This window comes from Dendrobates tinctorius, unplaced genomic scaffold (genome assembly GCF_039654945.1).
Source record: "Dendrobates tinctorius isolate UK_male_01 unplaced genomic scaffold, ASM3965494v1 ptg000014l, whole genome shotgun sequence".
In the NCBI taxonomy this organism is placed as follows: domain Eukaryota; kingdom Metazoa; phylum Chordata; class Amphibia; order Anura; family Dendrobatidae; genus Dendrobates; species Dendrobates tinctorius.
Window position 1 is genome coordinate 9,070,655 of NW_027361682.1, and position 10,061 is coordinate 9,080,715.

Genomic DNA, 10,061 nt, shown 5'->3' on the forward strand with positions numbered 1-10,061 from the left:
CTGGGACCACCATAACAAAGGCTACCATCAATAACACACTACGCCGCCAGGGACTCAGATCCTGCAGTGCCAGGCGTGTCTCCCTGCTTAAGCTAGTACATGTCTGGACCCGTCTGAAGTTTGATAGAGAGCATTTGGATTATCCAGAAGAGTATTCGGAGAAAGTTATATGGTCTGATGAAACCAAAGTAGAACCGATTGGTAGAAACAAAACTCGTCGTCTTTGGAGGAGACAGAATGCTGAGTTGCATCCAAAGAACACCATACCTACTCTGAAGCATGGGGGTGGCAACATCATGCTTTGGGGTTGTTTCTATGCTAAAGGACCAGGACAACTGATCCGTGTACATGAAAGAATGATGTAACCAATTTTTTATTAAATCATAATTATTTTGTTTTTGTGTGCCAACCTTGTGAAGACTTGCAGTAAATGTTTGACCTCTGTCATTGCCAACAAAGGATAAATAACAAAATAAATAGTTACAATTTGCACTTAATAATGAACCATTTTAACCCCTTAAGCCCCAAGTGTGGTTTGCACGTTCATGACCGGGCCAATTTTTACAATTCTGACCACTGTCCCTTTATGAGGTAATAACTCTGAAACGCTTCCATGGATCCCGGTGATTCTGACATTGTTATCTCGTGACATATTGTACTTCATGTTAGTGGTAACATTTCATTCAAATAACTTGCGTTTATTTGTGAAAAAAATGGAAATTTGGTGAAAATTTCACAATTTTCCAACTTTGAATTTTTATGCCCTTAAATCAAAGAGATACGGCACACAAAAAACTTGATAAGTAACATTTCCCACATGTTTACTTTACATCAGCACAATTTTGGAACCAAATTTTTTTTTTGTTAGGAAGTTATAAGGGTTAAAAATTGACCAGCGATTTCTCATTTTTGCAACACCATTTTATTTTTACAGACCACATCACATTTGAAGCCACTTTGAGGGGTCTATATGATAGAAAATACACAAAAGTGACACCATTCTAAAAACTGCACCCCTTAAGGTGCTCAAAACCACATTCAAGAAGTTTATTAACCCTTTAGGTGCGTCACAGGAATTTTTTGAATATTTAAAAAAAAATGAACATTTAACTTTTTTTCACAAAAAAAATAATTCAGGTTCAATTTTTTTTATTTTACCAAGGGTAACAGGAGAAATTGGACTGCAAAATTTATTGTGCAATTTGTCCTGAGTATGCTGATACCTGATATGCGGGGGGGGGAACCACTGTTTCGGCGCATGGCTGAGCTCAGAAGGGAAGGAGCGACGTTTGACTTTTTCAATGCAAAATTGTCTGGAATTCAGATCGGACGCCATGTCACGTTTGGAGAGCCCCTGATGTACCTAAACAGTGGAAACCCCACACAAGTGACCCCATTTTGGAAACTAGACCACCCAAGGAACTTATCTAGATATGTGGTGAGAACTTTGAACCCACAAGGGCCTCACAGAAGTTTATAACGTACAGCGGTACAATTAAAAAATCATATTTTTTCCACAAAAATGATCTTTTCACCCCCAATTTTTATTTTCCCAAGGGTAACAGGACCCTAAAAGTTATTGTGCAAATTGTCTTGAGTACGCTGATACCCCACATGTGGGGGTAAATCACTATTTGGGCGCATGGCAGAGCTCAGAAGGGAAGCAGCGCCATTTGACGTTTTTGGCTGGAATTGAGATCGGACACCATGTCGCGATTGGAAAACCCCTGATGTACCAAAACAGTGGAAACCCCCCACAAATGACACCATTTTTGAAAATAGACCCCCCAAGGAACTTATCTAGATGTGTGGTGAGCACTTTGACCCCTCAAGTGCTTCACAGAAGTTTATAACGCCCGGGCGTGAAAATACAAAAATCGTATTTTTTCCACAAACATGATCTTTTAGTCCTCATTTTTTTTATTTTCCCAAGGGTAACAGGAGAAATTGGACCCCAAAAGTTGTTGTCCAATTTGTCCCGAGTACGCTGACACCCCATATGTGGGAGAAAACTACTGTGTGGGCACACATCGGGTCTCGGAAGAGAAGTAGTGACGTTTTGGAATGCAGACTTTGATGGAATGGTCTGCGGGTGTAATGTGCGTTTGGAGAGCCCCTGATGTAACTAAACTATTGAAACTCCCCACAAGTGACCCCATTTTGGAAACTAGACCCCCCACAGAACTTATCTAGATGTGTGGTGAGCACTTTGAACCCCCAAGTGCTTCACAGAAGTTTATAACGCCCGGGCGTGAAAATAAAAACAAATAATTTTTTTCCACAAAAATGATATTTTTGCCCCCAATTTTTTATTTTCCTAAGGGTAACAGGAGAAATTGGACCCCAAAAGTTGTTTTGCAATTTGTCCTGAGTAGGCTGATACCCCATATGTGGGGGTAAAACACTGTTTGGGCGCATGGCAGAGCTTGGAAGGGAAGGACCACCATTTGACTTTTTCAGCTCAGAATTGGCTGGAATTGAGATCAGACACCATGTTGCATTTGGAGAGCACCTGATGTGCCCAAACAGTGGAAAACCCCCAATTATAACTCCAACCCTAACCCCAACACACCCCTAACCCTAATCTCAGCCCTAACTCTAGCCCTAACCCTAGCCCTAGCCCTGGCCCTAACCCTAGCCCTAATGGGAAAATGGAAATAAATACATTTTCTTTTAATTTTATTATTTTTCTCTAACTAAGGGGGTGATAACGGGGGGTTTGATTTACTATTTATGGCGGGTTTTTATGTATGGCATCTGTCGCACGCTAAAAGACACTTTTTAGTGTAAAAATAGTTTTTGCATCACCACATATTGAGAGCTATAATTTTTCCGTATTTTGACCCACCGAGTCATGTGAGGTCTTATTTTTTGCAAGACGAGTTGACGTTTTTATTGGTACCATTTTCGGGCACGTGACATTTTTTGATCGTTTTTTATTCCGATTTTTGGGACGCAGCATGAACAAAAACCAGCGTTTCATGAATTTCTTTTGGGGGGGTGCGTTTACACCGTTCCGCGTGCGGTAAAATTGATAAAGCGGTTTTATTCTTCGGGTCGGTACGGTTACAGCGATACCTCATTTAGTCTTTTTACTGTATGTTTTGTCTGTTTTATGGAATGAAAACTATTTTATATAAAAAATAATTATTTTTGCATCGCTTTATTCTGCGAGCTATAACTTTTTTATTTTTTTGCTGATGCTGTATGGTGGCTCATTTTTTGCAGGACAAGATGACGTTTTCAGCGGTACCATGGATATTTATATGTGTCTTTTTGATCGCGCGTTATTGCACTTTTTGTTCGGCGGTATGATAATAAATCATTTTTTGCTTCGTTTTTTATTTTTATTTTTTAAGGGGTTCACTAAAGGTGTTAACTAATGGGACTGTTTTATAGGGCAGGTCGTTACGGACGCGGCGATACCAAATATGTGTACTTTTATTGTTTGTTTTTTTTATTTCCAAAAAATGAATTTATTGGGGGAATATTTTTTTTTTCTAATTTATTTGGCGATTTTTTTAAAATTATTTTAACACTTTTTTTTTTTTAACTTTATTACATTGTCCCAGGTGGGACATCACTGTCCTGATCTGTCACATCACAGATCACTGTGACAGATCAGCAGGCTTCCTCGTGCCTGCGCTTTTGCAGAGAAGGAGCCCCCAGCAGCAGCGCTGTACATTGTGCTGCCGTGGGGGGCTCAGGGAAGCACGGAGGGAGCCCCCTCCCTGCCGATGCTTCCCTTTAACCCCTGGTACACCGCGATCGTGTTTAATCGCGGTGTGCAAGGGGTTAACGTGTCAGGGGCGGTCGACACATTGTGCCGGGTGTCAGCTGTCATAATCAGCTGACACCCGGCCGCGATCAGCGGCGCTCACCACGTGGGCACCGCACACAAACAAATTGGATTGTTCCTTATTAGATATTTACCTTAAGGTGTAGTCTGAGTAGATGTCTAAGCTCCTATAGACCAATATGGTAGTAAGCGCTGTATATCTTGATGTGGAGTTAAAAAATAAATACTGCCAGTAGAACATGGGTTAATACCACAACTCTTCCAGAGTGCTGTCCCAGCCGGTGACAGACACTCCACGTTCCCCTCTTCCAGCGGCGCGCCGGCGTGTAGCGTACATGATGTGAACCTGTGGCGTGCAGTAAGCTGACAGGACCTTTGTGACGTCACCGGTTACTTGATAGATTACAGGGAGCGCAGTGGACCAATTCCTCTCTGACTAGTTTAGGAAAAAACACGGTTTCCTTCAAGAGGGATGGTCCAATGGAGGAATTGGGTCACCTTAAATACCTTCTGGTACAACCCTCAGTTGAATCCAAATAGTTCAGCCTCGAAGTTTAACCCCTTAGGTGCAAGACTGTCCATGTTAACAATCCACTGGCTCTCCATGTGGGACATTTGTTTAATATAGTCCCCTTTTCTCCAACTTTTGCACACAACTTGGAGACCTGTAACTGTCGTTCCTATAGAAGATCCCCTGTGGTGTTTGCAATAGTGTTTAGACCCGGTCCTCTGGTGTCGCTTCATCGACGATGTTCTTTTTATTTGGTCAGGTGGCCCAGATACATTGACACAGTTTCTAACGGATATAAATAAAAATTAATATTTTTTAAATTTTAATGCAGTGACGAGTATGGTGTCAATTAATTTTTTAGATCTTAATATTTTTATAAACAAAGGGACTATCCATACCAAATCATCACAAACCGACTGATTCCAACAACTATATTTCGCTGAACAGCTGCCATTTACCCACTTGGCTCATCAATATCCCAAAAAGTCAATTTATATGAGTAAATAGAAATTGCTCACAAAAACAGGACTTCCTAGATGAAACAAACATACTATTGGATACATTTAAGGGGAAAGGATATAGAGAAAATTTCCTTCTCGATGAAAGAGAAAAAATGAATAACATTCCTAGGGATAATTTACTCCAAGATAAACAACCCTGATTCAAAATATGACATGAACAATGACTTCCCAATCATAACCCAGTATAATGCAAATACACATATTCTAAGAAAAATTGTAAAAAAAACACTGGAAGATTTTAAGGGAAGACAAAACCATAGGGGATCTATTACCAATGAAGCCAAAATTTATCTATACAGTATATATTCATAAAAGGCAAAGTAGGCTCTACACCAGGGGTGGGCAATTAATTTTGCCATGGGGCCGCATTAGAAATTGGGATGGTGTCAGCGGGCCGGACTAATATAATTAACTCAGTTGTACCAATACTATATATGTATATAATATATAGTATACATATGCTATCATTTCATAAACAAACAGTATGTTAAACAATGCAAAGATTTACAATACAATGAAAATTGTAATCTTTAAACACAGCTATGTGCTCTCCACAAACTAAGCACACAGCTTTACCTTTGGCTTCAGCAAATAAATATTTAGAAGTCCATTCCTTGTTAAACATTCTGCATTCTGCATCAATCTTTCTTTTTTTAGCTGACATATTTAAGGGCTATAACAGCTAACCTTGCCTAATTCTTCCAATGGGAGTCTCTGCCCAAGTTTCAGAAGAACGTGGCTGCTGCAGGGGACAGGGGAGGAAGCAAGCGGTATCTGTGTACCACTCCTGTACTGCTCACAGGGGTTTTATTAGGCGCTGACCACTCTGCCCAGAGTCCCAGACCCTGGCCTGACGTAAACACCCAGTCCAGACCCAAACACCCAGTCCAGACCCAGTCTAAAGTAATTGATGCTAGCCTTACGTTGCACCACAGTGTCACTGGTCTGCTTGCAGCAATATAGATCACTCCACGCCCGCACGTTTTAGCACAGAATTGGAGGGGGTTGTGATGTATACTGCTGCAAGCAGATGCCACCAATGGCATCTACGCAGCCCTCTCTCAGACTACGCCCCCCCTCCAGCCTCGACCAGTCAGCGCCGCAGATCTGGTGTGTGGGCGGTGCGCTGGAGGCAATGTTTCTGTGCCGCTCTCAGGAATTCGGGGTCCGCTCCGCTCACCGCCGCGTCTGCCGGGAAGCCTCTACTTTCTGTTTTCCTCATGAATGATTCATGAGGAAAGCAGGAACCGGAGAAGTCCCGGACCCCTCCGCGGGCCGGTCACAGGCAGTGGGCGTTGCCCAGGTCTGCTCTACACTGATTACAAAAGGGAACATTTATGCACTGAACAGTGGACAAATCCCATGGTTTATGGACCTTTTGGATCTACTGCGAGAATTCTTGGAGGGAATTTTAGTTTTGGGGGGAGATTTCAACATCGCAATGGAGCCCCCTTTGGGCAGTTCATCAGGGAAAATGCCTTTTTCACAAAAAGCTTTGGGTTAACCTTAGAGACTTGCTCCAAAGGGCTCACTTAGGCTAGTTTCACACTAGCGTATGGTCGAGGTGCAGAGGGCTACCTCCATGAAGCTCCGCCCCCTGCTGCACCTCCTCCGTTCAGCCCCGACTCTGTCAGCATGTGGCCTGCGTACCCTATCTTTAGCATTAGGTACGCAGGCCGTGCCGATGAATGCAGATGCTGCCGCATGTCTTTTTGACGGTGGGACGACTGCACCAAAATGCAATACGTTGTGTTTGGCGCAGGTCGCCGCACCGTCAAAAAGACGCATGCGGCAGCATCCGCATTCATCGGCACGGCCTACGTACCTAATGCTAAAGATAGGGTACGCAGGCTGCATGCCGTCAGAGGCGGGGCTGAACGGAGGAGGCGCGGCAGGGGTGGAGGTTCACGGAGGAAGCCCGCAGCCCTCTGCACCTGGGCCATACGCTAGTGTGAAACTAGCCTTAATTGATATATGGAGATTTTCTAACCCCACTACTAAAGATTTCACTCACTTCTCAGGCCCTCACAACTCTTACCAGAGAATCAATTATATCTTTGTACAGGCGCAGTATTTGGAGCGTTTTTCTAACCCAAAGATAAAATCCTCCATATTCTCTGGTCACTCTCCAATCGAGGTGGATTTCTCCATTCCAAACATCCCCAAAAGAGAATTTAGCTGGAGACTAAATGAGCTATTACTCAAGGACACGGAGAACTGTAGAGAGATTTCTCGGAAACTCAATGAATTCTTTCAAATTAATGATAATAATGAGGTACACCTTGAGACTGTATGGGAAGCCCACAAATTCTTCATTAGAGGAGAATTTATATCATTGGCCGCTCATATTAAAAAGAAAAAAGAGAAGGAAATGCAGGACTTAAATTCAGACTATTGAAAAACAACATAAAAAATTCCCTTTTGCTCTCCCAATTCTCTCTTTTAAAAGATCTAAGGAACCAGTTACCGTATTTTTTGGATTATAAGACGCACCCCAAATTTTGAGGAAAAAAATAGGAGAAATTTTTTTTAATAAAATGGTGGTGCTTCTTATAATCCTTGCGTCTTATTGCTTACCGGGGCTGGTGGCTGCGGTGAAGCAGGGTCACAGGGTTGCTGCTGAAAGAGGCAGGAGTGTGGTGATGCTGCATGCCGCAGGCTGGGATGAGGGGGTGTTCCGATGTGTGGCATGCCGCTGCTGCTTCCCAATGCTATTACGGATGTCGCCGGTGCTACAGTGGAATCAGGCATGTGGGGTGTCCGGCACTGCACAGGTGCCCAGCGATGCTGCGGGTGTGTCAGGCGGTGCTGCCTGGTGGTGCTGCTGCGTTTGTCTCTGGTCTTCGGTGGAGCCCCAGCAGTTCCATGGGTTTCCTGTACGGTGGACTCCGGGATAATGGCCGCAGGGGGTGACGCATGCGCAGAAGGAGATCTTGGCACCAAGATCTCGAGAGATGAGAAATCTCATCTCCCGAGATCTCGATGCCGAGAGCTCCATCTGCACATGCGCTGGTTCAGTAGCCACTGTTTTGAAGTCCTATGCGGTAGACACAGGAGCTCAGTTCGGAAACCGGAAACTCGCAGCCTGATACCAGAAATGCAATGGCGCCGGCCTGCATACAGCCGAACACTGCCGATGACTGCGCTGACACCCCCAGCTCCAGGCCTGCTGCGTTGCCCCACCGGTGACCCTTAAACAAGGTCACCAAATGGGGTAAGAATGATTTTATAAACTTTTTATAATATATAATGGGGAGACCATCCGGGCCTGGGGCCTTTCCATTTGGAATGGTGGAAAGAGTATCCAAAATTTCTTTAGGGGCAACCGGAGCAGTTAACAAAGTTTGGCCTTCCGGGGTTATTTTAGGTAGATTTAGTGGAGTCAGGAACTTTTTAATTTTTTCTATAGCTTTTATTGGGTCTTGCATGCTATCTGGTATGCTTAGATTATATAAGCTGTCATAAAAGGATCTAAACTCCTCGGCAATGTCAGCGGTCTCGAAAATTGGAGAGCCATCCAGAGTTTTGAGCTGCCTAATGAACGTCCTGTCCTGCTGCTTTTTAAGCAATGAAGACATAAGTTTACTACTTTTGTTGCCATGGAGATAGAACCTCTGTTTGCATCTCATATAGGTTTTGGCCGATTGGATATTTAAAAGATTTTTTAGCGAATTCCTTAGGTCCGTCAATTCAGTTTGTATCTTATTTACTTGAGATCTCTTATGCAATCTTTCCAAGGAATTAATTTGGTGCAAAACAGACACAACCTGTTTTGTCCTTTCTTTTTTGAGATGGGAACTCAAGGCTATAAATTCTCCCCTCATTACCGCTTTATGTGATTCCCACATGTTAAATATTAATAATCCGTTAATTTCTTATTACACCCAGTTCTGTAGAATGCTTTAGCTTACATGACATAGGCTATTTTTAAGCTTGGCTCATGGTAGAAATGTCAGCTCACTACATATTTAAGTTTAGCCTTGAGGTAAATGTCAAACTCCATATATACCGAGATCACGTGTTTCAAGAGACGTATATAATTCATGGCTAACTGTAGAGGGTGCTCTTCTTCTTCCCTCACCATCATGAGACACAGACGCAAGATGACATAACTCAACAGCTGGTATGTTACTTTAGTACGAAGAAGCCGAACTGAGAGACAGACGCCATTTGCCATGTGGGATCTCAGAGTATGAACTATGGACAATTTCTCTTTCACCTATTTTTATTCACCTGTTTTTCTGTAATAACCTTTCTTTGATGGAAGAATCCAAATAAACCACTATATTTTTATCTGGTAACTAGTCCTGAGTATTTTACAGGATATGCATTATTTTACATTGGAGAGCCAGCCAGATCTGAATTTTTGTACTTTTTTGCGGATTTCCCTCAACTTGCCCACACGGGGGATTGGACTTTGCTAACGTCAAATCATATGTGCAAGTTATCGGGAATTCCACTACTTACAAGAATCACACAGAACCTAGAAGTAAGAATTGCCAGATAGATTGAGAAGTACTACAAGTGCCAAAGTGCCAGACGTGCTGAAACCAAGACAACAGGAACCCAGCGTTGTCCATCAAAGGAACAAGCTGAGACATTTCAAGGTAAGATAAAATGGATGTCATTAATTGTCTTGCTAAGCAGAGTAAATTGAAATTTAAGTCTGTAGACAATTCTAATTCAGAAGTTTTATGGTTAAGTTTATATGCCGAGTGTGAACTCGAGAATCAGAGGTTAGATTCTAAGTTTTTCAATAGAGAAAGAGAGAGATTAAAAAATATTCTACAGATGGTAGATATATTTCATAGATCTGTCAGAGAAATCTAAAAATGATTGTTGTGATGTTCCCGAGATTCACTGTAATGTGGAGAAACAGTTACAAGTAGCAGCTATTGAAGGTGACCTTGCAGACGTGGAACAAGATGGAGAAGTAGGAGGAGACTTCAGAACTGACGTAGAGGACGTACAAGGGAAAGACGTACCACTAAAAATAGAAGACTCACAGGCCCAAATCCGAAGTAGCGTGAGGAAGGATTTGATAAAGATATGCCAAATAATTCCTGCTTATGACAACAAAATAGATGTTTGTAGAAACTCTGAGATTTTTGAAAGTTGTTCTGATAAATTTGATTTATCTAACGAGGAGAAGAATCAGTTGTTCAAAATGTGGATCCCTGTAAATTTTGCTAGGAGATTGTCTTTAAAGTTATCTGGTGAAACACATGAG